At 40.3% G+C, this 27301-nt stretch overlaps 1 protein-coding gene across 4 annotated transcripts in view; it reads left to right on the top strand.

Annotated features, from left to right (window-relative positions):
- The window catches only part of LOC114697100 (LIM domain containing preferred translocation partner in lipoma), a 611216-nt gene that overhangs the window by 146198 nt on the left and 437717 nt on the right, over nucleotides 1-27301 (top strand). For all 4 annotated transcript variants that reach the window (XM_028875188.2, XM_028875190.2, XM_028875182.2 and 1 more), the window contains one exon: nucleotides 21136-21201. The gene's annotated coding sequence lies outside the window, so the exon portion shown is untranslated. The remainder of the gene's footprint in view (nucleotides 1-21135; nucleotides 21202-27301) is intronic.

Below are 27301 nucleotides of genomic sequence, written 5' to 3'. Positions count from 1 at the left end.
ATTCCCTCTAAGAGAAAACGTTTTTTTGTAATGGTAGGATTAAAATAAAAATCATTTGGCACATAGGTAGATGTTTTGGTTATAGTGCTGTGTGCTGTGTCTAGAAATTAGACTGTTCTGTGAAGTCTTTTATTTGATGGAAGACTTGAGCTTGTAAACTCAGCTAGGATTATTTTAGCTTTCATTCTTCCTGTCTACTGACATGCAGAATATGGCAGACTTTTAGTTTTTTCCCTTCCTCTCTTTATTCATTCTTTCTTTCCTGGTTGATTTGATGAGTTAAATAAACTGCATTTAAAAATAGAAATCTAAATTGTCATGGAAATTTTTGAAAGACAAATTCCATAATTTCATTCACAAGGAGTTTTCCTCAGCAGGGCTCCATAGTTTGACAGCCTTTCCAGTAGGGACTAAAACATCCGGGCACACCGGATCTCAGCAGATCTCTGTCCGTATGCTTTCCTAAGTGTCTTTCTTTCTGATGAGACTTCCTTTAGTATAGTAGGACCATGTACTCTTGGAAACCGTCTCATGAGGTTTGGAAAGATGGTTCTTTCTCTGCTTTCTGAGACAGACACTCACTGTTTTGCCTCCTCTGGCTTCAAAAGAATCCTCCTGCCTCAGTCTTCTGAGAACTGGGGTTACAGGTGTGTACCAGTGTCTTCAGCTGGGTAAAGATGATCATTTGGTTGTCACCAGCCCAAACATAAAATTAACTGTTTATTTCCTCATCAACAAAAATGGGGGTTTTACAACAACAGCCTCATGTGGTGATGAGGGCAAAGTTGACCTTTCTCATCCATTTACTTATTTCATTTTATTTAGAAGACTGTTGAATTCAGCTATTTTTTTTTTTTAACTTTCAGTGAATCATAGAAATGCTTTTAATTTTTGTAAGAAGAACAAAATCAAGTTGAAATCACACAATACCCTTTATTGTTCAGGAAGAGTGATTCTTTTGCTGATGACATTTTTATTGGTCTCGAGGTGGTCTGAGTGTGTTTACCCCACCCCCCCAGTAATATTGCCCTGTTTATGCTGATGAGTTATAAACACAGTACAGAGAGTTCTGTATGCACCTCCTCAGATTCTTCTCATGTTACTAACTAATAAGCACATAAGCAAGGTGTGCTTATTGACATTGATGTAACATGACTATTGTAACTAAATTTTAGTCACAATTTTTGCTAGTGCATTTTGTGGACCAGGACCCAGTTGTGGGTATCTTTTGCATGTAGTCATCATGTCTTTAACCTTTTTTTCTGGCTTTTCCCGTTTTATGACCTTGACACTTGAGAAGTGCCAAATTTCCAAGCCTGGCTCATCCTAGAATCTCTATTGATTATTGTTTACTTAATTGCTTTCCCATGATTAGACTGCAGCTATCTATTTCTGACTAGAATGTGACATGGTAAAACTGTTTTTATTGATTCATGTCAGTGAGTATCTGGGCTCAGTGTGATTTATAACTGGTGATAGCACCTTAGCGTTGGCCAGTTTTACTTTGCTTTATTTTATGTTATAGTGGAAGACTGGTTATCTTGCACTGTTAACATTTGACACCTTTACAAATTACTGGCTTGTGTTCTTCCTGACATATGGTGGAGAGCCTAGGCTCCAAAAGCACATGGTTTCCCAACCTCAGTTAGAACATAGGGTTTATAACTAAAAACCATGTCGGAGCTTGGTGTTCATGGCCTTCAAGTTTGAATCCTGAGCCCACTTGATGGACAGATGAGATGAATTGTAGTTGGGAGTTTGTGTGTACCTAGTCAGTGCGTGGACTGGGGGCTGGTACCAAATGAGTCTCCGGCGGAAAGGGGTATACTAGAGAATGTAGGAAGGAGCGAGAGATGTCTGTCTTTCACACTGACTTCTGAAAATGTCCATTCCTCGGGAATTACGGCTTAATGGATGTCCACCACTCATCCGTGACCCGGGTAGAAGTGATGGAGGGAGTGCTGTTTTATTCGACAAGGGCCTAGAACTTTCTTCGCTGATGGGCCCCAGATCAAACTTACAGATAAAAGATGTTTTCTCAATGCTTTATGTACCTTTCTGCATCGAGCTTTGTACTTCCTGTTGAACTTTTCCTACTTTGTGCTGTTTTCCAAGGATGGACAGAGGGTTGGCAAGCAGAAGTATTGGTGGTGAGAGCCAGAATAGGAATGTGGTTTCACCCCACAAGAGGCCAGAGGGTAAGATCTCAGTTCTCAGATGGGATGCTGTCTGTACTGCTGTGGGCGCCCTTCTTCTTTGTCAGTATCCCTCGGCCCCGTTGACTTTCCTCATCTTCACATATGGATGGAGCCATTTTGTAACCATGGCAATTTGCCATTACAATGTCTTACAGACTTTTGGTCCTAAGGTGCACAATTGAGAGAAACTATATCTGAGTCTTGAGAACTCCTATTAAATTTATCTCCCTGTCTTCAGCAGATGCTGTAGTCTGTTTGTACCTAGGAAGGTGAACCTGGTAGAGAGTTGGAGATGTGCTACTGTCCTGTATTGTAGCCACCATTACTGTGTGCTCTTCCTGAGTACTTCCAATGTGGCTGGAGCCATGTGTTGAGGGGATTGTATTTTGGATATATTTGTAAAATAAAATTTTAACATTTTTTTTTTTAAAGCGTAGGTACTAGAAAATTCAAAATCATGCCTATCGCTTGTATTATAAGTCTGTGGAACACTGCTGTGTCAGAGCCTGGGGAGAATATAGAACACAGTAAAGTGGCCTGTGTTCTCATTCTGAGTTCTAATAATAATTGGCATTAGAAAGGAAAGCTTCAACAGTCATAATTTTCATTAAAAATATTCTGGTTCAGGAGAATTGGCTGCTTTTATATTATTGCTTGGACTGGAGAAGAATCTGACATTTGGTATTTTCATAATTGAGAACATAACTTGCTGCCTTTAAAAAAAAATCACAACATTTTGTGCTTGGCCACAGGTATTGGATTTTGGCTTTTTGAAAGTAAGGACTGAGTCTTTTCTCTTGTTAGCCTCGTTGGCACTGCCCAAAAGTCCGCACACATACATGCCAGGTAATCAGCTGCTTGTTGAGAAACTGAAATGCTTTGAAAAGGAGAACATTTTATGAAGCTACCCTATATTTACCGGGAGAGAGAAATGCCTACCTTTAAAAGGCAACTCATTTTCTTAAGACAGCCACCAAAACTCCAGAACCTGGATGCAAGTGTTTATTTACTTCTTGATATAATTGCTAGTCTCATCAGGTGGCCCTGTCAGCTCAGCTCCTGATAAAGAATCCTTCAAAATACTTAACCTCACACCCCCTCTGGGTGAGGGAGACAGAGGAGGATGCTGCCTACACATGTTAATCCTCACCTCTGCTCAGATGTTCTCTCTGAATGCCTCCGGTCTAGATTATTCCCCTGTTCTTTGATCCTTTCCTATGCCTGTCTGTCGGAGGATGTGCGGATAATAGTGGAAGAGCGAGTTTAATCTTAGACTAAATTGACTTTTTCTCTCCTTATTTTATTTTATTATACTTTATAATGAGCCGAGTGCTCTCTGAACTCGAGGCCCTCAGCCTTTCGTTCCGTACTTCACCTGACTCCTTCTCGTGTGGTGTCAGCCTAGGACTTGGGGAGGGAGGGACCAGGTTTTGGGTGATGTTATTTTGTCAGAAAAGATTCAAGAGCTTCCATGGTGCCAGGACAGCTAAGGGCACCCCCCAAACCAGGCGCAGTGTGGTCTTGTTCAGAAGCCATCCTTCCAGAATCTTCTGTAGCTCCATTGCTCTCTAATTCTACTTAGGCACAGCCTCCTTGCTTCTCCTGTAGGACAGAATGGAAGATACCGGATACTCTTGTGAGCTACAATGCTCAAGACCCCGTTTGCTTCTTCCAGCCTCTGCTGTTTGCTAGTTGTATCACTTGAAATACAGCGCTCATTGCCAGTGAACATTCATTTTTTTTTTTTTCAAACCTAATTTGGCCCGTATCTTCTGCCTTACAAAAGTATTGGCATTCCTTAATGCATGAAGGATACCTGCCTCATGCTGATACTTGAGATTTATAAACACTAAATTAATAGGTTTTTTTCCCCCCACATATGTCTGATTTTGCCGGTCATAGGCCAATAACCCTCTTCTGTCCTCACTTTGGAGGAGGGAGCGAAGGGCATCGGAGTGGCTGTGTGGTAAAATCCGCTTTAATTCTAGCTGTGAGCAAAAGAACAGTGAAAATGTGGTAAGCAATTGCTTCTAAAAAGCTTGGACTAAAAGCACTTGATGGATTTGTGCTGGCTTCCCGGTAGACTCATCTCAGTCCTGCCCGCAGAGCACAATTAATAGTTATTACTTGAGAAGGAACAAATAAAAAAAAAAAAGGAGAGAGAGAGAGAGAGCAGGCATAAAAACATCCTTTCATCTTCCTGAGATGTCTCCTTTGTCAGGCCCGTGGAGCCATACCTTTGAATCATCTTGAGAAAGCACAGTGTGGGGGACTAGAGGGTAGATCTTGCGGCTTATTGCTTGCCCACTTCCTATGCTGGGGAGAAGCATCTGAGCTCATCTTTCTTAGCTGCTGATGTCTTGTCAATATCTCTTGCCATTCACCATGCATCTTCAAAAGTGTGGGCCTCTTTCTCACATTCTTGCTGCAAACACTCCTCTGTGTAGAGGCACAGTTACTTGCAGGGCAGAAAGTGTTACTAAAGTTCGAAGTGACGTGTGGGGCCGTGGAAGAGTCCTGTGCCAGGAGAGTGGAGACTTGAGCAGCTTTGACGAGTCGAGGGAATGGCCTGTGCGCTCCTCAAGCTGTGTTCTAGGTGTGAAATGAATCACAGCTTCTGCCGGACCAGCTGCTTTTCCCTCCCCGCCTCACTGCTGCTAGAGTCTGTGCATAAGAACTTGTCAGGGGTAGGCTCGAAGAATCCGAGTTACAGGAAAAGGGAAGCCTGGCTTTGAAGATCAGGGTTTCAAGTGAGCATGCCACTGCCCCCTAAAATCAGTGTCCTAGGCAGAGGGAAAGATGGGCCCGTGACTCTAGGGTCGGCTGTGTGAAAGAGTCCAACCTGGAAGGGATGTGATTCAGAATGTTACATATTGTCTGTGCGCATCCGATTGACATTTGTTAAATAAAGGCGAAGTGCTTGTCGGGTTCGAAGGCAGCACCCGGGACTGGCAGAAAATAAGCGCCCAACAAGTGACTGCTCTTTCCCTTGTCATCTATAACCATAACCATTTCCCATGGCTCTAGAAGAAATATTGGTTGTGAAAGCATTCTGCATGGGATAGATAGAAACTATGAACTATGTTTCTATAGTGGTCAATAAAGTGTCAGTAAAGCTCAGAGTCAATAATTCAACAGTTTACTCATTTCTACTCACATTCTTTTCCCTTTAGCTTCAATTATTTTCTTATCTCATGTTTTTTTTTTTCCCTTTTGTTCATAGTCTGCCTCTTACCACTCTACCCCCAACTCCCCTTCCTTCCCACCCTGATGGTGTTCCTGCTTCTGCACTCTCTTACTCTCTAGAGTGTGGTCCACAGAGCAGTAATGAAATCCGAGAGCTTGTTAGAAAGGCCACCCAGACCTGCCGGTAGGATCATTCATGGTTCGTCACATGGTGCAGGGCCTTTGTCTACCCTGTTTTGCCACATGCTTGCCAGTATGTGTTTATCCTCTTTCCCGAGTCTTCCCACGCTCTGAACGATCTCCCTGCCCTTTTCTGTTCACCCCAACAATTATTTTGACTATGACAGTAAATCTGCTGTGGTCTTTTTCTGTACCTCATAGAGAGATCTCCTAAAATTTTTGAATGCATCATATTAACACAGCTTTTCCTTGGAAAACACACAGTGGACATTCTTTTGTCTGGAAATATTTAAGGGATGTTTCCACAGTCCATAGGAACTATGCTAACTATCACCTCTCATCATTTTACTCAGTGAACTTTAGACATACAGGTTAGTCCTTGGCCCAGTGTACAAATCAAGTTTGTGTCCACCTGATGGTCCTCTTATCTTAGATGAAACTGACATGGAGTTATGATGTAAGGACTTCAAATGCCCTATCTTTAAGAGACCATCCCTAATCTTGAGCTCAAACATTGTAGGTTCCCTTGATGTTTTCTTCTATTGTCTTGTTTTTATATTCAGTACTGTGCATACAGTTCTCTGAATGCATGGTTAGTATTGGGATGTTTTTGTTTCCTTTATTCACTTTGCAAACTCTTGGTAGAAGCTATCTGTTCTGGAAGTATTTTCTATTATATATGATATACTCTGTGTAGCAAACAGATGATCAATGAACTTGATTGTTTCATTCTTATTAATAGATTGCTAATCTAAATTTTTTGTCTTCCTCTTGTCTTAGGATGTCAGTTGCTTGAGGGTAGGGCTTATGTCTGCTTGTCACATTTATACGCAAGGCTTACAGCAAATCCCCTACCATAATTACCTTTGCTTAGGAAGTGTTTGATTAGGAAATGGTTGGATACAAGAAAATGCCATTTGGAAACAGGTCCACAGGAAACACAGAATCTCTTTCATCCTTGATTGTAGGTATGTCTCTGGAGAAAATATCAAGTTTTTTTCTTTACTTTAGTCTAAGATAGGGGAACAGGTGCTAGGGTCTGATCTAGGACTTGCTTTTCTGTCTGTGGGCACAATGAAGGTGCTGAACTTTCCTGACTGTTCTGGGAGAGTGGCACCTGAATCGCAACAAGCTCTTTCTATAGCTCCAGTTTGGTGTTTGGTGGTGTGGCTGGAAACACCAGACCTTCTGACTTTTACGTTCGTTTTGCGCACATTAGTGATGTGCGTATATGAACCTTTTTATTATTATGGACTCAGCCAGCCGTAACCATGGTGAGGAGACCTATCACACAGCATTTTTTTCTGAGTCAGTTTAAAATGCTGACAATTAAATATACCGTACTCTTTTTAAGCAATCCATCAGTCTCCCTTGTTGTCATGGTGACCGGAGTATATTTAGAAATGTGACAAGTACACTGAGTTCAATTGCACTTTTGCCAAAACATAGTTTTGCAGCTAAAATTGAATTTCCTGATTGAAGATCCAAGTGCTGTTAAGGGGGATGATCGTTTCTATACATTAGCCTATAAGTATAATGTATCGTCGTCCTGTTAAATCATCAGCCCTTGAGGCCCCACGGCTATGAAGATGCTGCTTGAAGTGATTTGACTTTACGTTAATGAGGAAAAGTCGAATAAAGAGGTCGCTGTGTTCTTTTTTCGTTACGCATGAACTTACACCTGACTAATATAATTACTTTAATGATTACCTCCTTTATATATTTATCTATGAATTCTGTGGGAATTTTGTATGTCTGTTCCCCAGCATTATATTTCCAATCTAGGGAATTTAGCAGGGTTCTCTTCCTCACTTTCCTGCTTACAATCTATTCTTAGAAAAATGAGAACATCGTTTTGCCCTTGACTCTGACCTTGGGTAGACAAGCATCTCCACTTTCCCCAACCTTATGCTTTTTTGGATTTAAAATGAAGTATAGGGTTAGTGTTGAACAAGAGCTTTTGTTCTATCAAAGGAAAAGGGCAAAAAAAGTTCTGTCTTACCTAACTATGAACTTGCTTGGAATTTTCACTTCCTTTTCTTCCTGTGTCTTGTCAGTAAAGTACTGGAAATGACCATGGCTTGAGCTACTGCTCACTAGACCACATAAGCTTTGGAACATACAGTTGCTGCCTCATAATCCCAATCCTGATTTCATTCCTGGCCAAAGTTTAAGTCTTCCGCTCTTGAGGTGAGAAACCAGTACCCCTGGGCCATCCTTACATTCTCTCTACATATATTCCCTTTCAAAGTAATAGGTTTCTTTTCTATATCTAACCCAATGAGTCCACCACTGGGGATCCATTTTCAACCTGTGGTCATATATGGTTAGACAGGCTGTTTTGAGAACATTGCATGTAAGTTTTCTTGGTAGGAAATATCTTAGATAAAATAGCAGTGGGTAAGGTAGGGTGTGTGTTTACTGTACCCTAGATGATGAGCATATTGAATCTAATGGGTTATTCATTGGGTCTGCCTTGTTTCTTACAAGATATCCTCATCATTTTTACTTTACAATAAGGAAGCAGGCTCAAAATCGAGAGCAGGAGGATAACTCAAGTAATAGTGACAGCTGAATTCTGATCCAGGTGGACTTGTAACCAGTGCCTCAAAGGAAGATAAACAGTGTATGATTAGTTTTACTAAGGAATGGTCTACTGCATGGTAGAAATGGCAGTTCCCTAAGGATGAATAGATAGTAACTATTTCTTTCCTCTTGGCTTTAGAATAAAGATGTGTACTGAGCAGGGAGAGAGCTTAAATCCTCCCTAGTTCAATGATTTCATCTCTGAATTCCTTTAAACTCATAAAAAATGAACTTCTATTCAACTGTGTTATATCTAATATCTCATATTAGAAATTTAAAATGAGAAAAGATAACTGTGATGAAAATGTTTGTATGCAAAAGTACATTTTTGTTTATGTGGTGTTAGAGTAAGCAAAAGAAGTACATTTTATCCACCCCCTCCTTTTCCATGCATGTGTGGTATCTGTACATATATATATTTGTTTACATGTATGCATGTGGGAATACTCATTTATGTGTGGCACATGCCTGTACAGGCCTGAGCTTGATACTAGGAATCTTCTTCAGTTTCTCTTTCACTTTATTTTTGACGGAGGGTACCTCAGTCACACCCAGAGCTCACCTTTAAGACAAGTCTAGTTAGGCAGCTTGCTCGTGGGATCCCTAATCTCTTGACTTCCAAGGCAGGAATCACAGGTTGACAGCCATACCCATCCATCATTTTACATGGGATCTGGGAATTAAACTTGAGACCTTTTGCTGGTGAGGCAACCATTTTAACTACTGCTCCATCTTCCTAGCCCCAGCAAGGATATCTCCCAAGCAAAACAGAACAGAATAAAAAGTGAGAAAAGCAGTGTCTGGAGTCTGCATTTCACTTGTCCTGGTGCATTGTTTTGATTCAAGATTACAAAGAAAATCCAGTCTCAAAACAGCTATCAAGTTCAAAGAAGAAGGAAGGAAAACAAAAAAGAAAAAAAAATAGAATTGTGGGTTTTGTTTTCTTCCTTGATTCTCTGCCAAAACATAATTTCCATAATTACTGAAATTTGGTAATTTCTTAAAGGTTAGTTCTGATGTGGAATCTGAAATGATGATTATAATAAGACTTCTTATGTATGTATTGAAACCCACTGGCCTATTCACTTGAGTCTCCTGAGATTTTATGACAGCATGTGTCCATTGTATGGAAAATGGAGCTTCACTGAGTTATTCAGATCTTCCAAAAGTCACCACATTTCATTCCATTTAACAAAAGTGATCTTTAGGAATTTCACAATATTCTTGGAAAAAAAAAAAAAAAAGAACATGTGAAGAATCAGACTCTCAGATTTCTGATTTTTTTTTTTTTCACTTTAAAACTTGAATTGCCAAATGAATGGAAACACATGAACTATGAACCAAAGGCTGAGGGGCCCCCAGCTGGATCAGGCCCTCTGAATAGGTGAGACAGTTGATTGGCTTCATCAGTTTGGGAGGCAACTAGGCAGTGGGACCAAGTCCTGTGCTCATTGCATGAGTTGGCTGTTTGAAACCTGGAGCTTATGCAGGGACACTTGGCTTAGTCTGGGAGGAAGGGACTGGACCTGCCTGGACTGAGTCTACCAGGTTGATCGCAGTCTTTGGGGGAGGACTTGTCCTGGAGGAGGTGGGAATGGGGGGTAGGCTGGGGGTAAGGGGAGGGGGTGGGAGGGGGGAGAATAGGGGAACCCATGGCTGATATGTAGAACTGAATGGTATTGTAAAATTATATATATATATATATATATATATATATATATATATATATATATATATAACTGTGTGTTATTAACAACAAATGATACTGATTGTTTTCCTTGAAATAATAGGCTCTCTTGTCCTATCCTTCATAATGTCTATCAAAACATGCACCTAAAGAACCTGAGTTTGAGACAGGTGGATCAATGATCAAATCAAAGACCCAGATGTAAATCCACACACCTATGGACACCTGATTTTTGACAAAGAAGCCAAAATTATACAATGGTAAAAAGAAAGCATCTTCAACAAATGGTGCTGATGTAACTGGATGTCAGCATGTAGAATAATGCAAATAGATTTATAACTACCACCCTGCACAAAACTCAAGTCAAAATGGATCAAAGACCCCAACATAAATCCAGATACACTGAACCTGATAGAAGAGAATGTACGAAATAGCTTTGAACGTATTGGCACAGGAGCCAACTTCCTGAAGAGAACACCAATCGTGCAGATACATTAATTTACAATTAATAAGTGGAGCTCCATGAAACTGAAAAGCTTCTGTAAGGCAAAGGACACAACAAAATGGCAGCTTACAAAAAGGGAAAAAATCTTCATCAACCTCACATCTGATTGCTGTGGATGATTGTTTGATAATTAAAACACTGATTGGCCAGTAGCTAGGCAGGAAGTATAGGCAGGACTAGAGAGAGGAAAAAGGAAAGGACAGTAAGACAGGAGGGGGAGACACCAGCTGCCATCTAGGGAGCATCATGAAGAGGCAACAGGTAAAGCCACAGAACATGTGGCAACAATATAGATTAACAAAATTGGGGTTAGTATCAGAGTAAGAGCTAGATAATGGTAGGCCTGAGCTAATGTCTGAGCAGTTTAAATAATATAAGAGTCGGTGTGTTTATTTTATAAGTGGGCTCTGGTGCTCGTGGGGCTGGTGGGGCTTGGCAGGAGCTGGAAAGAAACTCTCCAGCTACATCTGACAGAGGGCTAATTTCCAAAATATATAAAGAGCTCAAGAAGCTAGACATCAACAAACCAAATAATCCAATTAGAAAATGGGGTACAGATCTAAACAGAGAATTCTCAATAGAAGAATCTCAAATGACTAAGATACACTTAAAGAAATGTTCCAAATCCTAAGCTATCAGGAAAATGCAAATTCAAATGACTGAGGTTCTGTCTTACACTTGTCAGAATGACTAAGATCAAAAACAAATGACAGCTCATGCTGGAGTGGATGTGGAGCAAGGGGAACACTCCTTCGTTGCTGGTGGGAGTGAAAACTTGTACAGCCACTTTGGAAATCAGTATGGTGGTTTCTCAGAAAATTGGGAATCAATCTACCTCTAGACCCAGCTATATCTAAAGGCACATTTGGGCATTTACCTAAAGGAGGGGTATATGGGAGGGGATGGAGGGGCAGAAAACAGAAAGAGAGTGGAAAAGGGGAGCATTGAAAACCTAGTCCATGGGGAGCAAGCCAGTAAGCAGCACCCCTCCATGGCCTCTATATCAGCTCCTACCTCCAGGATCCTGCCCTGTTTGAATTTTTTCCTTGACTTCCTTCAGTGGTGAACACCAATTTGGAATTGTAAGCTGAATAAACCCTTTCTTCTCCAATTGCTTTATGGTCATGCTGTTTTGTTGTAGCACTAGAAACCCTAACTAAGACAAATTAGTACCAGAGTAGTAGGGTATTGCTGCGATGGACCATGTTTTGGGGAGGATTGTGGAAGGCCTTTGGAACGTTGGGCTAGAAGAGCCACTGAATGTTAAGAGCTATGTGTGATGTTCTGTGGGAGCTTGGAAGATAAGATGGAGGCCTGGCTTGTTCAGTTTCAAAGGGAAGGTTAAAGATTTTATCAGGCCCATTTTTTGTCCTGAATTAAGATGATGTGGTTCTGGTTAGATGGGACTGAAGAATCAAGTATGATTAATAAGATACCAGAACTACTAAAGCAAAACTTTGCTTTGCTCTGATACTTGATGCTGGTCGGCTGGACATAAGAAATTAGTGTCGATTAAGAAGAAACCAGCCAGGTAGAAACCTGGTGCAAGTGAATCTCCCAGAAATCTACAAGGATGAACCCAGCTAAGATTCTAGCAATAGGGGTTATATATATCCTGAACTGGCCATCTCTTTTGACCAGGTAAGACTTCCAGTGGAGGGACTGGGACACCAACCCAGTCACATAACCTTCGACCTACCGCATGTCTTGCTTACTGGATGTTCTGAGATTGGTGCCTAGTCCAGTTGATATCAGAGAGGCTTCATCTAGCAACTGATGGAAACAGATGCAGGGACCCACAGCCAAACATTAAGTGGACCTTAGGGAATATTTCAGAGGAGAGAGAGGGAGGATTATAGGATTGAGAGCAGTCAATGTCATCACAAGAAAACCTACAGAATCAAGTGACTCTTCTGGGATCCTAGGGGCTCACAGAGACTGAACCGAAATCCAGGGAGCCTGGATGTGTCTCACTTTGGCCCTTTACATATATGTGACAGTTGTGTAGATTGATCATTACCTTGTTAATTGCTCTTAGGTCTGTTACCATTCTCTACTTACCAGATTTCTTTTTAATAATAAATATAGGAGAATTCTGAGGGCTGGTTGATTCTTCAATATGCTGAGCATTTAACTGCTCTTGTACAAGCTATTCCAAGGCCTGCAGTTCCTCTGTTGTTAAAGGCCTTGCTGAATCCATACAGGCTTGTCTGTTAACCATTTTAAAGGTAGAGCTGTTGGTATCTTTGAAAGATCAACAGCTGTTGTGCCCTGTTCTTGTATAATCTGGATGGCTGGTGACTGTTCTTTATAATGTCATCTAATATTAATGTCAGAAACATGAGTTAGTTTATGGTTTGTTTGTGAGGTTGGAGGAATGTTAATCTGAGTATTCCATTGTAACAAATCACGTCCCCATAAGTTCATTGCTGTATTAGCCACATACGGCTTTAATTTTCCTCTCTGTCTCTCTGGCCTGATACATTTGACCCATCTTACACTCTGTTTCACTTGAGATAATTTTCCAATCCCTAACAGCTGGACATTTACCTCCTGAAGAGGTCAGTTTGGATGCCAGAATTTTGGTGCAATAATTGTGACATCCACACCTGTGTCTACAAGACCCTCTATGAAATTGTCACTTATTCCTATTTTTAATTATGGTCTTTGTTCATTTATAGAAGTTTGCCAAAAAATTTAGTTTTCTCCTGAATTTTCCATTCTCTCTGCTATAGGTGTTCTATTACCCCAATTAGTATTGTTTATTACAATAGGTGTTTGGTTATTTAATTGCTCTGAGAAGGGGTTTCTTCTAAGATGGCAGGAAAGGACTGAACTGAATTTGCCATGGGGGCCTGCGAGAGGGCCCTCAGGGGTTTCCTGATGCCAAAGACAAAGGATTACCTTGTCTGTCTCTTGTTGATCTATATTCATTAGTTCAATGTTTACTTTACCATACCTTCTATGTAATTCAGAAAGGAGAGGCATTCTGTTGCCATTGTTCCTTGAAGAAACATTGTTTTTAGGAATGCCCTGTTTATAGTCTTTTTTTTAGGTGACCTTGTTTGCTGCAATTAAAGCATCTGACATTATTATTTTTCTTCATACCTCTTGAAATCACCTCTCCTACCCATATATCATCATGGTCATGAGATTCAATATTAATTGGATCCCTGATCCAATCCTTCAAGGGTGCTGATCATGCCTTTAATTGTCTCATTCCCCTTTTGCATGCTCTTTGACCCCCTCCATGACAAATACAAGCTCTGAGTGAAACAGTTGTGTTCTCCTGTGGACAGCCTGGCATTTAGAGCTACCCCCCACATTGTTCTGAAACAGAGTTTTCCATTATTTCAGTCTTAGTGCTCATGTGTGGCGACATGCACTATGGCTTACACAGGGCAGTTCCTAAGGGACAGCTTCAGTTCTGCCTGGATATTTCCTTCAGTGTGTGCCTGTCACCAGCATTTCCCTCTTACTCGAATAAACACTGCTTTCACTTTTTCTGTGTTATGTTCTGCATTTCTTTATGCTGTCCAACTCTATGGGCTCCTTCAGGCTTCCCTCTCTTTGGTCTGAGAACACGCTGGATGCAGTAGGAGGCTATAAATCTAAAGGCCAGAGTATAATTTCTAGCAAGACATTTCACAGGTATAAGAGAGCTTAATTAGGTTATTTAGTCTTTATTTTTAATGACTTTATTTTATATCTATGAATGTTTGCCTGTGTGTACCACATGCATACTTAGGCCCTGGGAATGTCAGAAGAGGGGGTTGGATCCCCTGTAACTGGTGTTACAGATGATTGTGAACTTCAGTGTTAGTCCTGGGAGCCAAACCTGGGTCCTATGCAAGAGCAATAAATACTCTTAACCTCTGAGCCATCCCTATACCCTTTTATTTAATTTTCTAAGTTCTAGTTACCCTAGATGTAAAGAAGACTTAATCATGATTTCCAAGAATATTTTAAAAGATACATGTATTTAAAATTTCTGTTTTTGAAACATTTAATAAATATTACTTTATCAAATTTAATTTATCTGAAATTTTTGAGTGCAATTTTTTTTCCATTTAAAATTATTAGGTCCGTTTTATATCTATAACATCAGCTACACATAAAGTAAAATGACTAGTATAGTCCAATATGTATTACTTATCCATCATCTCTCTTCGTATGTGACACAGACAGCTGTAATCTTTGTTTAAATAAAATCCTGTTACTGGTCCTGTTACTATCAAGAGTCCTTGTGCTTTATATTAGGAAATTGACTTGTTCATTCTGCATATTTACTGCATTCTATGTTTTAGACTTCTCACCCCCATTTCCCATCATAGGGCCCAGCACCCCAACCCTGATAACCATTGTATGTATTAATTTGCACACATTACTTCTAGCTAGATTAATTGTTTTGCCTATGTAACACTTCTGCTTTTTAAAAAATACTTACACTTGATTTTTAGAATTTATTATTTCAAGAGTTCTTTTATGCCTCCTTTTTTCCCTAATGCACTGGACTTTACTAACACAGCTATGAAAACTCCCAACTTCACTAGACTTATTTCCTAAGTCCACAGCTAAATAATCATCATCATCATCATCATCATCATCATCATCATCATCATTTTGAGATAGAATCTCACTGTGTAGCCTTAGCTGTTCTGGAGATTGCTATGGAGACCAGGTTGGCCCCAGCCTTACAAAGATCTGTCTGCCTCTGCTTCCCAAGTGCTGGGATTAAAGCTGTATGCTACCATGTCTGGCAAATTTTAATTCATACATTTTCTAAGTAGAAATTGGGTAGAGCAAACATCGACTTAGGTATAGGTATTCATTTATTTACCTTTTTCCAATAAAAATCTCTCTTTTGTTCCTATTCCCCTCTCTTTGTTTCCTTAGTCAAGACTTAAGTTAGGATTGAAGAAACAAAGTTTGTTAACTCTCTTGAAGGTGTGTGGTCATGAGAAGTGATGGAACACTGCAACTTAAGTGGTCTGTATGTGAATGAACTTGGGCTTGCTGGTAGTCTTCTTTCTAATGATCTCCTATAGGGATATTGTTCTGTAATGTCAATTCTTGAGTGGCTGTGGCAGTGAGGGTACCAGTTTTAGGCTAGCCTGGACTAAAGGCATAGGCTGGCCTGGACTATAAGCCTCAAGAACAGAGCAGAGATTTTGCTTCAGAAGTAAAATGAAGTAATTAATTTTGTAGGAAAATGGGTGGATCTGGAAAATATGATATTAAATGAAGTGACTGAAGACTCAAAGATAAAAAAATCTCATCTTTCTCTTTAGTTCAAATATCTAAGGACATGCAGATAGACCCTAGCCTGCACTTATATGTGTGTTTACAATGGAGGTCAGAGTGGGTATTGACTCAGGAACTACAAAGAACAGTAGTAAGGGGTGTATGGAGTGTTGAGGAAAGGAGGGTAGCAGGACAGGTGGTAGTTTAAATGCCATTGGTCCCCATAATCTCACAGGGAGTAGCAATATGGAGATATGGATTTGTTGGAGTGAGTGTGGCCTTGTTGGAGGAAGTGTGTCACTGTAGGTGGGCTTTGAGATTTCCTATACTCAGGATACCACCCAGTGTCAGTCAACTTCCTGTTGCCTGCAATATGTAGGATGCTTGGCTGCTTCTCCAGCACCATGTCTGCCTGCATGCTGCTGTGCTCCCCGTCATGATGATAATGAACTGAATCTCTGAACTGTAAGTGAGCCCCGTCAATGACATGGTTTCCTTATAAGAGTTGCTGTGGTCATGATGTCTTTTCACAGCAACAGAGACTCTAACACAGACAGGATACAAGTGACATTAGAAAGGCAAGCAGAGGGGAAGGGGAGTTGCAGGGAGGAGAGAGAAGAGAAGAAATTGAGCAAAAACAAGTTTGGTTTGAAGATGCCATAATGAGACATACAGTGAGTGCCAAGTAAATATTAATAATAAATTACTGTTAGGAAAAGAAGACTTGCCTCATCAAACTTTGCAGTACCCAAAAACCTTTATATTAAGGGGACACTTGAGGTCAAGCAGAACCAGAGTCTACTAGAATGACGTGACATGTCACATATGGTCACCTTTGGTTCCAAAGTTGTTGTTGTTTTTTTTTAAGACTTTATGTTTGTTTCTCCCAGCCTTTGCATACACCCAGTGGCTTCGTTTCTTCTGTTCAATTCAAGAGCCTCCAGATTGGTGCAAAGTAACTCACATGCAGGCTTGCCACTATTATGAACTCACTTTGGAACCCAATTATGATTGCATCCATGCATGTGACTGTTTCTAGGTAGGAATAACGTTAGTGTATAAACATAATCTTGTGCCAGGACGCCTTGCGGGGTAGTTTCCTGTCAGTTCTTTTATTTCTTCTAAAAGAGTTTAGTGCTCGAGGTTTCCTAAGTGTGTTTTAAACACTGTTTCTGATAGATATTAGCACTGAATAATTAGGGATGGAGGATTTACACTACATTTTTTTCCCCTGTCTTCTGAGTAATTGCGGTGAATTGCTTACTTCAGATAGATCAGGAGACCAGGCCTGGCCATCGCTAGGTGTCTAGTTGTTTTGCTGGATTTGGAGAGATGACTCAGCACTTGCTGTTCTTCCAGAGAACCTGGGTGAGATTTCCTACACCCACATGGCAGCTCATAGCTGCCTGTTACTCCTTTAACTGCCCATATCTCTTCCCCAGGGAACCGATAGCCTCTTCTGGACTCTGGGCATCGGTCACACACGTGGTGCACTGGCATATGGGTAGGCAAAACACCTATGCAAATTTAAAAAAAATCGGAGTTCCTTTGTTGTTCTGAGCCTTCAGTTTGCCTCTTGTCACATGCAGAGATTGCTACCATTACCAATATCACCAATCTCAGTTCCCTTCGTTGCTCTGATTAATCTGCACGGAAACACATATATCGAGCTGTTAACAGTTATCAATATGAAATGCAACTTCTCAATAGATTGTTATTTGACTATTACATATGATATTTTATGTTACATTATTATACATACATTATTAAGTTATGTTATTTAAGGCAAGCTCATCTTTATTTATTCCTTTCTAACCTATCTCAAATATTCTGAGATAACTGTACCTCTTCCTGCCTGGGTCCAGGCACTGTACACTGTTGCTGGGAGAACACTAGTTGATTAAATTTCTTTTTAAAGAGTCTTGACCTTTCAATGTCCAGTCCTGTAGGTGTGAAAATAACTTATATTTGTCCTCAGGATTCCTAAAGTCTTCCATTTAATTTCTAGATTGGTCCATTGTAGGCCTCTCCTAAATATCACATTATGAAGTTGTGCATTACCTGTAGGCCAAAGCAATTTTACTTAAAAAAAAAAATCTTGATTAATTTGAACATAATCAGCCAGTATGTCAGATGATTTCACTGTTTCTGATCGATGCTGACAGGTGAGAAAATTAAAATCAGGCAGGGAAGCAATTAAAAACTGACAAACATTACCTTAATGAGACAACTGGATCATTTATAAGCTGTGGAATATGTTGTATTCTTGAGAAGTATCTTAGAACGGTGTGGGAGATAGTGCAGTAAAAATCACTTAGGTTTTGATGGCCAGAGTTGGGGGTCACCCATACTTGTCATCAAATAAATACCTTTGTCCTAATCTAACATTTCAGTTGCTTCTAGGGACTGAATCTCACATTTAACCTCGTAACATTATTTACTTTAAATAGATCTTCCTGTAAGTAATCTTTTTGCCATTTTAAATTTATGAAAGTACAAAAATATAGATGAAATAACTTTCGGTGTTCTCTAGATGGTTTCTAGGCAGCCATTGTCTAGACCTCCGAGAAGAGAAACTCAAAACTCTACATTTCCTCACAAGCCCTAGCCATTCGACTGTGGAAGTCTACAGGAGACCAGGTCCTCAGTGCTCTATTTGGAGGGTTCTGTGTTTGGCAATGTTCCCTATTCGGACATCTCTGGGATGATGGGCTAACTTGATATCAGTAGAATTGTTTTTCCCACAGAACTCTGTTTTATTGCTCATTTGTTAGCTTAGGTTTTGCTTCTTAGTCTGCTTGTTCATAAGTTTTTTTTGTTTTTGTTTTTTCATTACTTCCTTAGGGTTTATACTTTGTTTGAAGTGATAGATTCGAACCATGGTTTGTGAAAAGCCCCTTGAAATGGTCTCTGTTGTGTGTCATGGTGTGTGTGTGTGTGTGTGTGTGTGTGTGTGTGTGTATGTATGTATGTGCGCGCGCATGGGCACACACGTCTGTCCTTATAGTCAAGCATTTCACTTGGTTTTCTCTATTGTTTTCTACCACAGATTTTATGTTTCTTCTTGGTTTGTTGTGATTCAAACAACATTTTAATAATGTTGTTTTAGTTTCAGCTAGGTTCTGAGTCTAGATTTATATAAATTCCAATTAATCGGTTGAGAATTTACAAGTTTGTGCTTGAATATATAGATTTATTTTTATTTTTATTTTTTTGGCTGAAATTGCTTCTGGAGGTGAGAATATTCTTCTTAGGAGAGGAAAGATATTGGAGAAATGACCCATCTATTCCAGTGGGTCAGCAGACCAGACGTCCCCGAAGTAACCAAGGGGCTCTGGCTTCATTGCCAGAGGTTGTCATGGGATTCGCCAGTTGTCCTGTCGTCTTGTGGATTAAGAAGAGTTCCGCTGCCTTCTGAAACACTTGAGATCGGCAGAGGACACATAACACTCCAGTCACGTGCATGGGCTGGTGACTGCATGGCTAGAAGCTTCAGCTTTTCACTCCTGTGAGGGGAGGTTTTGATGAAAGTCTGTATGAAAGCCACCGCTGTAGATGTTGTTTAGTGGCTTGTGTGTTAACACCTTGGGTGAGGACGATGCATCTGTGAAACTGCTGGGGAGGCCTGAGCAAGTGTTCATGGTAACCCAGAACTGAACTCAAAAGTGACACTCAAGTGTCACTTTCTGCTGAGACCACAGATGTGAAGTCCTGTTTCTGTCCTTTTACTAGGTGGTGAGGCATGATCCCAAACTAAAGTGCATTTTTGGGGTCAGTTTTTAAATTAGTGTATATTGTTTGTCCACACGACTGGTTTTCATCATGAACTGTACACCGTGTATACAATGCACGTTACTCTTATTTTCCCGTATTTCATCCACTCCTGTTCCCTTTTACTCTATCAGTTTCCTGCTCTCAAGTGGGATCTTTTTAACTTTAATGCCTAATTGCCTGCCTGCCTGCCTGCCCATCCTCCCCCTCCATTTTGTTCTAAAATCCCTATTTTTCATCCCACATATGCGAGAAAACAGGAGATACTTATTTTTCTGAATTTTGCATTCTTTGCTTAATTGCAGTTTCTGTTTTACCTACTTGTTTTCCAGTTCCTGAAGTAAGTCACTCTCTCTAATCAGGAGGCTTCTCACCTCATATAAGAGGCAAATGTTTGGTATGAGGGTTCAAGGTTAAATTTTCATCTGCTCTGTGTTAGTTTTGTGACCTTTGAAGCTTGGTTGCTAGGTTTGTAAAATTGGAGTGGTGAGGACTCATTGAGCATATGATGAACATGATTTAGGATGTAATTAGCATGTACTGTTTTGTAGACTACAAAATAAAGTGTGACGTTAAAGGCTAGTTAAGGTTTTGATTTTGGGGGTAGGAGATGAGTTTCTGGCAGGGCATCTTACCAGCCATGTTTTTCCAACTGCATTTTGAATGCTTTATGAAAACTGGACATTTTAGCGAACGAGGTTTCAATCTATCCATGTAAAATATCAAACGAGTTCTCTCTGTTCCGGCGCTTCTCTCAGCAGCTCCAGCTCCGTGAGCCTCGGGCAATGCTGTAGGCACAGGCTTGGAAAGGCTGCACACCAGGAGCAGCCCTGTTGCCTAAAGCTTTTGGGGTTTGAGAAAACACTTGAGTTTCTAATATTATTTTTATTTTTGTTACCATGTGTGTGTGTGCATGTATGCTCATGTGCATTCGTGTGTTGGGGGTGGGGTGGGGGGAGCGGTGTGTTGAGGCCACTTAAGAATGACATAGATAATCTCATGGTATGTTAAAACTAGTACCATGAATCACAGAAATAGCCATCTTGGGATATGCTCTAGTAGTGTGTGTTTGGCTCATGAAAAGAAATATTAACATTTTGTACATGGCCACTGTGGATGTGGAGGAAAATCTCTCTACCCCTGTTTAGTTGAGGACAGTTTTGACTAGATAATAGAGATAATCTTCATTCTCATATGAGGAAGTTAATAGGGAACTTTAGTAACTTGCCCAAGGCCATTAGAGAGAGGAAGACAGTTGACTAGGTCTAAATGCCATGTGCTCTTCCCATTCCTCAGGGCAGTCACATTGCTGATTTGACTTTAGTATCCTCCTCTACCAAGACTTAAAGATCAGGTGAGTGAGTTGTTTGTGTTCCTTAGCCTCATGACCGAGGACAAACTGAGGTAGAGAATAGAGATCACCAGGCCAGTGGCAAAGCTCCTGCTTCTGAATTCATACTCTGCCACGTATTGTACTGTAGTGTATATTCTTGGGCAAGTCATCGTTTCTGAACTGATGACTGTTTTTCATGTTATATTTGTGAAATTCTTCACAAGACTTACCAGTTCCCTTTTCATTCTCTGCCCTTCTATGAAGTTCTACCTCCATCACATGTGAGTAGAATAATATCTTCCCATTTCTTTATCATGTTCATGTGGGTGAAATGAGATCATGAATGTGGACATGTTTTGCAGAATATACTGTTCTTATTACTGATGGATTAAAGTAGGCTTGGTGTCCAGTGCCTCCAAGTGACTTCTGCCTGTTTAATTTACAGAGACTAGCCTATCATCTGGCTGAGCCTGTGTCCATTGTCCATCCCTAAAGCCAGAAGCTGCTTGAGGTAAGAGAGGATTGGAGTCTTCACAATTATAGAATGCTAATAGGCCCCTGAACCCATGATGCTAAAGGCTGATTCCCAATGCAAGACACACATAAGTACTTTATGGTCAAGAGAATCATGAAAAATATCCAATGTTGTAACTTTCTCTCCATTTATGTCTTCTTGGTTTAATTTTGCTTTTCAATTTCTACCCTTTTAACACCTAAAAGAGAAACATCTGGACAATACACAAAATTGACATTTAATGAACATTTGAGAATCTACAGTGGTGCTATACAGTAAGATGGTCTTCTCCACTGTTTTGCTGTGTCATTGGCTAGTGTATTGCAAGCAGACTTTCCACCTTGTCTCCTCAGCTTTCCTTCTTTGAGTGTACTTTTTATTATACTATACTGCCAGCATTGTTTGGCTCTGAGTGAACTACAGAATGCTTCTAGGGGTTAGTCATTGTATATGCCTGATAACCATCTAGTTGTGCACCAAAGATTGTAAGGTGGCAATGAAGTAGGAACACAGAAAGTGAGTTAGGCTTTTGTAATTTCATGCCCCTCCGTTGGTGGCCCAGTGCAAAGGACAGAGAGATCCTTGCAGAGAACCTCCTCATGAAGTTGCTGAGAAAACGGAGGTTGTTGGAAGAGAAAAGGATCATCTTCAGTTCAACTCTTCTAGTTTTACTTATAGGCAGCCTGCTGGCATTTGCACCTCCCAGTGATGCTGCTGTGTTATGATCTTTTAGGCTTTCTTCACCAGGAGTTGAAGTCGTCAATATGATATTCCTAACTCGAGGCACCAACGTATAAAGCTGTCTAAGATTTGGAGTTACTCTTTAGATTGTTGTCAACATTTGTTAATAACTTTGGTGTACTATTTCAGTGATGATGGATTGCAAACATGACTTCACATGGTTCTTTAAAGAAAACCCTGAAATTGGTTGATAGTGCCCCATAATCACAGGAATTACCAATTTAGAATCAAGTGGGAATTAGGGTTTTAGGCTAACATGATTTTCAAGGTAATAATTATCAAATATACTAAATATGATACAGGTGGATGATATGAATTGAGAAACTTTTAGAATTAATTCAGTTGTGAGTGTAGTTGATTTTTTTTCTGAGTCCTACAAAAGATAATGTTATTTAGAAATGTGTATGCAAAAAAAATGTAAGAATTTTTTTCTTTTAGTCCTACTATGTTATACAAAATGTCTGCACAAAAACTTGTTTCTAACCTATCATTTTCATGGACAAATATATCAAAAGAGAACTTCCTGAAGGTTTCTCTTGTTAGAGTTTTTGATAGCCCCCATGACATGTACTTTCAAGTTAAGAAAGGAAGAAAATCAACCTTCTTCTATTCTCTGACATCAATATGGGTCTAACTTTCGGTGGATCTGACCATTTCATCCTCTGTGAATACCGTGAAGAAGAGGGAGATTCCCTGTCTGTCCTTTGACTTACCCTGGGTGAATCATTAGACCGATTAAGACAGGTCAGAATACGAAAACCAAAGTGAATCTACCTAAATTTTCTACTTCAGAGATCTGCTTTAGAGAGCTGTTTAGGGACTATGGTTATCACATGTTTATCCCTTTAGTTTGCACTTATTAAATGCTGATAGAATAAGCTTTAAAGGTTAGTTAGTTAGCTGCATTCACTCTCCCCACTGAAATCTGTCTTAAGAGTAAAAGATACTTTAATTAAACCTTAGAAAGTTACAAAAATTGCTCTTTAAAATGGGGAATTTCATTTACCTACCATCTATCATCCATCCACCCATCCATCCATCCATCTTTGTATCTATCTTTCTATCTTTCTTTCTATCTTTCTTTCTATCTATCTATCTATCTATCTATCTATCTATCTATCTATCTATCTATCTATCTATCTATCTATCTATCTTTGTCTGTTTGTCTACCTACCTATTTATGCATCTGTTTGTCACCCATCCATGTCTCTATCTATCTAGCAATGTAATCCCTATCTTTCAGATTTATAGGCTGGTAGGGACTAACAGATGGAATTATCTCAGCCTTTGGATGATGGAGAACTGAATATTCTGGGAGCATGATGTACACATGTAAAACAGTCTTGTGGTAAAAATGGGTATTAGTGGGGATAATAAAGAATAGCAGTTTAAGTTGGGAATTAGACTTGACAGTATACATGTCAGCGGATATCAATGAGTGTAATCATTGTTTTCCCTCAGCTTTTGATGTTGATCCACCAACTGTGGTGTGTTCCTTGTCCCGTTTCCAAACCAAATCTATTTAAAGCTGCACTTCATGGCATTTGAAACTGTACACCCTGTTTACTCTTAAAGAACATGAAGTATCATTTCCAAATCGTTGGTCTCTGTACTAGAGGAAGAGCTGACTTCTGGCCTCCTGCAGACCATTGGCTGTCTCCATTTTCTCCATGGTGACTCATTAGAGGAATAATATCAAATTAGTACTCATAGACTTATATATATTGCCCGTATGAGATGGTAATTTTCAATTTTGGGAAATTGTCGTGGTCTGCCTTGAATAATCTTAATCAGCCATTGCTTTTTTTTTTTTTCTTTTTTTCTAGTGGAGGCAGAAGCAGTAGTCATTGTGGGTTTCTTCCTTTGCTCTGGGCAGTGATGCTGTGTGTGTGTCATGTGGTCTGGAAGCAATGAGACTGTAACTGTCCCTAGTCTTGATGTCAGCTGGCTGTATCACCTTGAGCAAGGCATCTTCCCACTCTAATCCATTGCAGCATCTGCTAATAGAGGTGTACCCATTGTCCATGGATTTTCATCTGTTCAATATTCTAGTAACCAGAATATTGTCTATCTCCCTTCTGCCACATTCTCAAAATCCTATGACTTCATCACAGAGCCTTGTGTGGAAAATTGGTATTGTGTTTAACCCTTGATTCTTTGATCTAACAGAGAACAGTTACTGATATGAATTGTAGAGTATATGTATTCTATAATTGATTGTTGGGCACCTGGCTGTTCCAATCTCCAGCAACAACTTGCAATTTCAAGTCAGAAAGGAAGGAAGTCAGCCTTCTATGCCAGTGGCTCTCAACCTCCTAATGCAGCAACCCTTTAATACAGTTGTTCCTCGTGTTGTGGTGACCCCAACCATAATATTATTTTGTTGCTACTTCATAACTGTAATTTTGCTCCTGCGATGAGCTCTGATGTAAATATTTTTGGAGATAGAGGTTTAGCAAAGGGGTTGTGGCCCACAGGTTGAGAATCACTGTTCTATCGATAATAGAAAAAGCGTTCTCAGAGGGCAGGACTTTTCAAGGATCTGGTAAGCTTACTCACTACCAACACCACTAAATAAAGGTTAGTTCCTGGCCTATTGTTTGAGTTATCCAGTGTGAATGGTCATCAGGCTTGTTAGGACAAGTCAGAATATCAAAACCAGAGGGATTCTTGAGACTCAGTCTCCCCTACATTTCTAACTTAAGAGTTGGAGTAATTTGGGGATCACAGAGAGAATCTAACTGGTCTAAGTTGTTGGTGTAATTGATAGACCAAAATTTCTTTTTATTTTATACTTTTTCGTGTGTGTGTGTGTGTGTGTGTGTGTGTGTGTGTGTGTGTGTGTAGTTGTACACACTTGTGCATGTGCCTGCAGAAGCCCAAGGTCAGTTGGGTATCTTTTTTTTCCTCTGTCTGTCACGCTCTACCTTATTTTCAGTGATTGGCTAGACTGGCTGACTAGAGAACCCTGGGGATCTGTCTCTGTCTCCTGAGTGCTGGAGGATGTCTCTTTCTCAGACCTCTCTTGTGCCTTGGTGTTCTGGGACTAGGCTGATCTAAGAAGTTGCTGGTGTTTCCATGGGTCTTCAGGCTTCAGAGGAGGAGATAGTAATTATCCATCAGATTGAAGAAAACATAGAGACCACTGGACTTCGGTACTTACTATTAACTACACAGTACTAAGCTTTAGAGATTGGGAATTGTTTTATTGTCTGAGGTTCAGATGCTCCCTCTGATCATTGCGCTATGACATTAGGGAGGGCAGGACTTTTCTCTGAGCCTCTGATTCTCCTTCAATGAGGTGAGAGTTGGTAGATATGCTGGGAAAGATTCCCCAACTCTTGAGTTTCCAGTTTGCCTCAGCTGTCTTGGCAAGTTTTCAGCCATGCTCTGTGCAAACTCCAGAGCACCCCTCTTGTTTAATCTGATCACCATTAAAATGTGGGTTGATGGAACGGGGAGATGAGGGAGGGGCATCCACAACTCTATGAACTATCTCAAACATACACAGCCTCAAAGAATACCAGCTACAACTTAACGGCTTTATAGATACACTGAATGTTCTAGACACATGAGTTTTAGGGTAGACAAATGATATTTCTGTATGTGAGAAGCTCAGTCTTCCATTTGGTTGGTTCATGCTTCCTGTCTCTTGGGTTTTTATCATAGATTCTCTGTTATTCTTCTCTGCCAGTCTCCCTTACCATGACTATAGGACATTGACACACACACACACACACACACACACACACACACACACACACACACACACCTACCTGTTAAGTGATGTTTTAACCTTGAAATTCTTACTCTTCTTGTTCCATTTGTTAATTTATTCTTTTAGTAAATGTCCTTTTAACTCAATGTTTATTTAGTGCTTATCATTTTAATATAGTATGTTATTTACTTTAAAAAAATTATCCTCATATAAAGATCTCAACCCCCCCCCAAAATATAAAGAACTTAAGTTTAGAAGGTGGGAAAATCTGTTCCAAGCAGTGTGGCTAGTAATCAGCCAATTTTGAATTTAAATCCAGAACAACTGCAAAACGCGAGTCATCCCAGAGACAGCATTGAGTATGAGTAGGAATTCTGGTAGAAAATGGTGAATGGGCCCCATAGGAATGCAGTGGTTACATTCTGGGGTTTTTGGTGAGAGACAAGCTCACACCTTCTGAGTCACTTATGTGATAACTCACTAGTTAAATTATCCCTTCAGGCAGAAGAATGAATGTCAAAGAATTATAACTGACTCCTAGTTTCCCCCTGGTTTGGGAATGTCTGGTATGGTTATTTTTATGAGATGAGGGAGAGCGAAAAGCAGTTAGGGTCATAGTGTCCTGAGTAGAGTCTGAGTTATGGACTGGTGTGGGGCTTTGGTGCTTCAGGAAACGTTTGTTGTTTCTTCTCTGTCGTCCTGAGCATGGGACTTTTTACAGAGACAGATTCCTGTCCGTACATAGCTCCACGTAATTCCAGATGTGAACAGCTAGAACTTGGTGTCTGCCAAGTTGTAATGACAGCCACATGTGTGACACTCACACTTAGTGCTGGTGACCCACTGTGAGCTTATTTGGGAGCCAGAGAGTGAAAGCCTATGCCAGGAGCAGAGGAGGCCTCAGGGGTTGCCAGGGGCAACACCCTCACCTTACAGGTGGGGAGGTGGAGGCCAATAGAGTGGAAGCAATTTAGGAAAGTTCAGGCAGCAGCAGCTTAGTAGCTCCCTGGGAAGAATGGAGAGGAAACACTCCATAGCAGCTGTGTGCGGGAATACCTTCTCTATTCCTTGTCTTTCACTGGCGCAGCCTCACTCTGAGAGGCCTGTGTACCAGCTCTGTTAGCTACAAGGCCCTCGGAAGGGTACTTGATTCCTTCTGGTCTCAGCGTTGTTGTCTCTAAAATGGAAAATCATACCCTAATTACCCGGAGGTAATGAGTACATACTATCCTCTAAATCAATGGCTCTCAACTTCCCTAATGCTGCAAGCCTTTAGTTCTTCATGTTGTGGTGACCCCCAACTATAAAATTATTTTAGTCACTACTTCATAACTGAAATTTTGCAACTGTTATGAATTGTAATGTAAATATCTGATATGCAGGATATCTGATACGTGGCCCTTGTGACCCTGTGGGTGGCGACCCATCTGTTGAGAACTGCTGATTTAAATTATTAGTAATCCTCATCTTGACTTGATGAGATAGACACAATTCCCTTGTTACTTGTCCAGTTTCCTCACTTGATCTGTTTTAGGTCCTGGCCCATCAGAGTCTTGTCTGAAGACCAGCCATACCCATGCTACCTGGGAGTCTCCCCAGACCATACTCTAAACATCTTGAATCAGTCTACATTGCTAC

The sequence above is a fragment of the Peromyscus leucopus genome, chromosome 12, assembly GCF_004664715.2.
Source record: "Peromyscus leucopus breed LL Stock chromosome 12, UCI_PerLeu_2.1, whole genome shotgun sequence".
Lineage (NCBI taxonomy): Eukaryota > Metazoa > Chordata > Mammalia > Rodentia > Cricetidae > Peromyscus > Peromyscus leucopus.
This window is presented reverse-complemented; position numbering and strand designations above follow the sequence as displayed.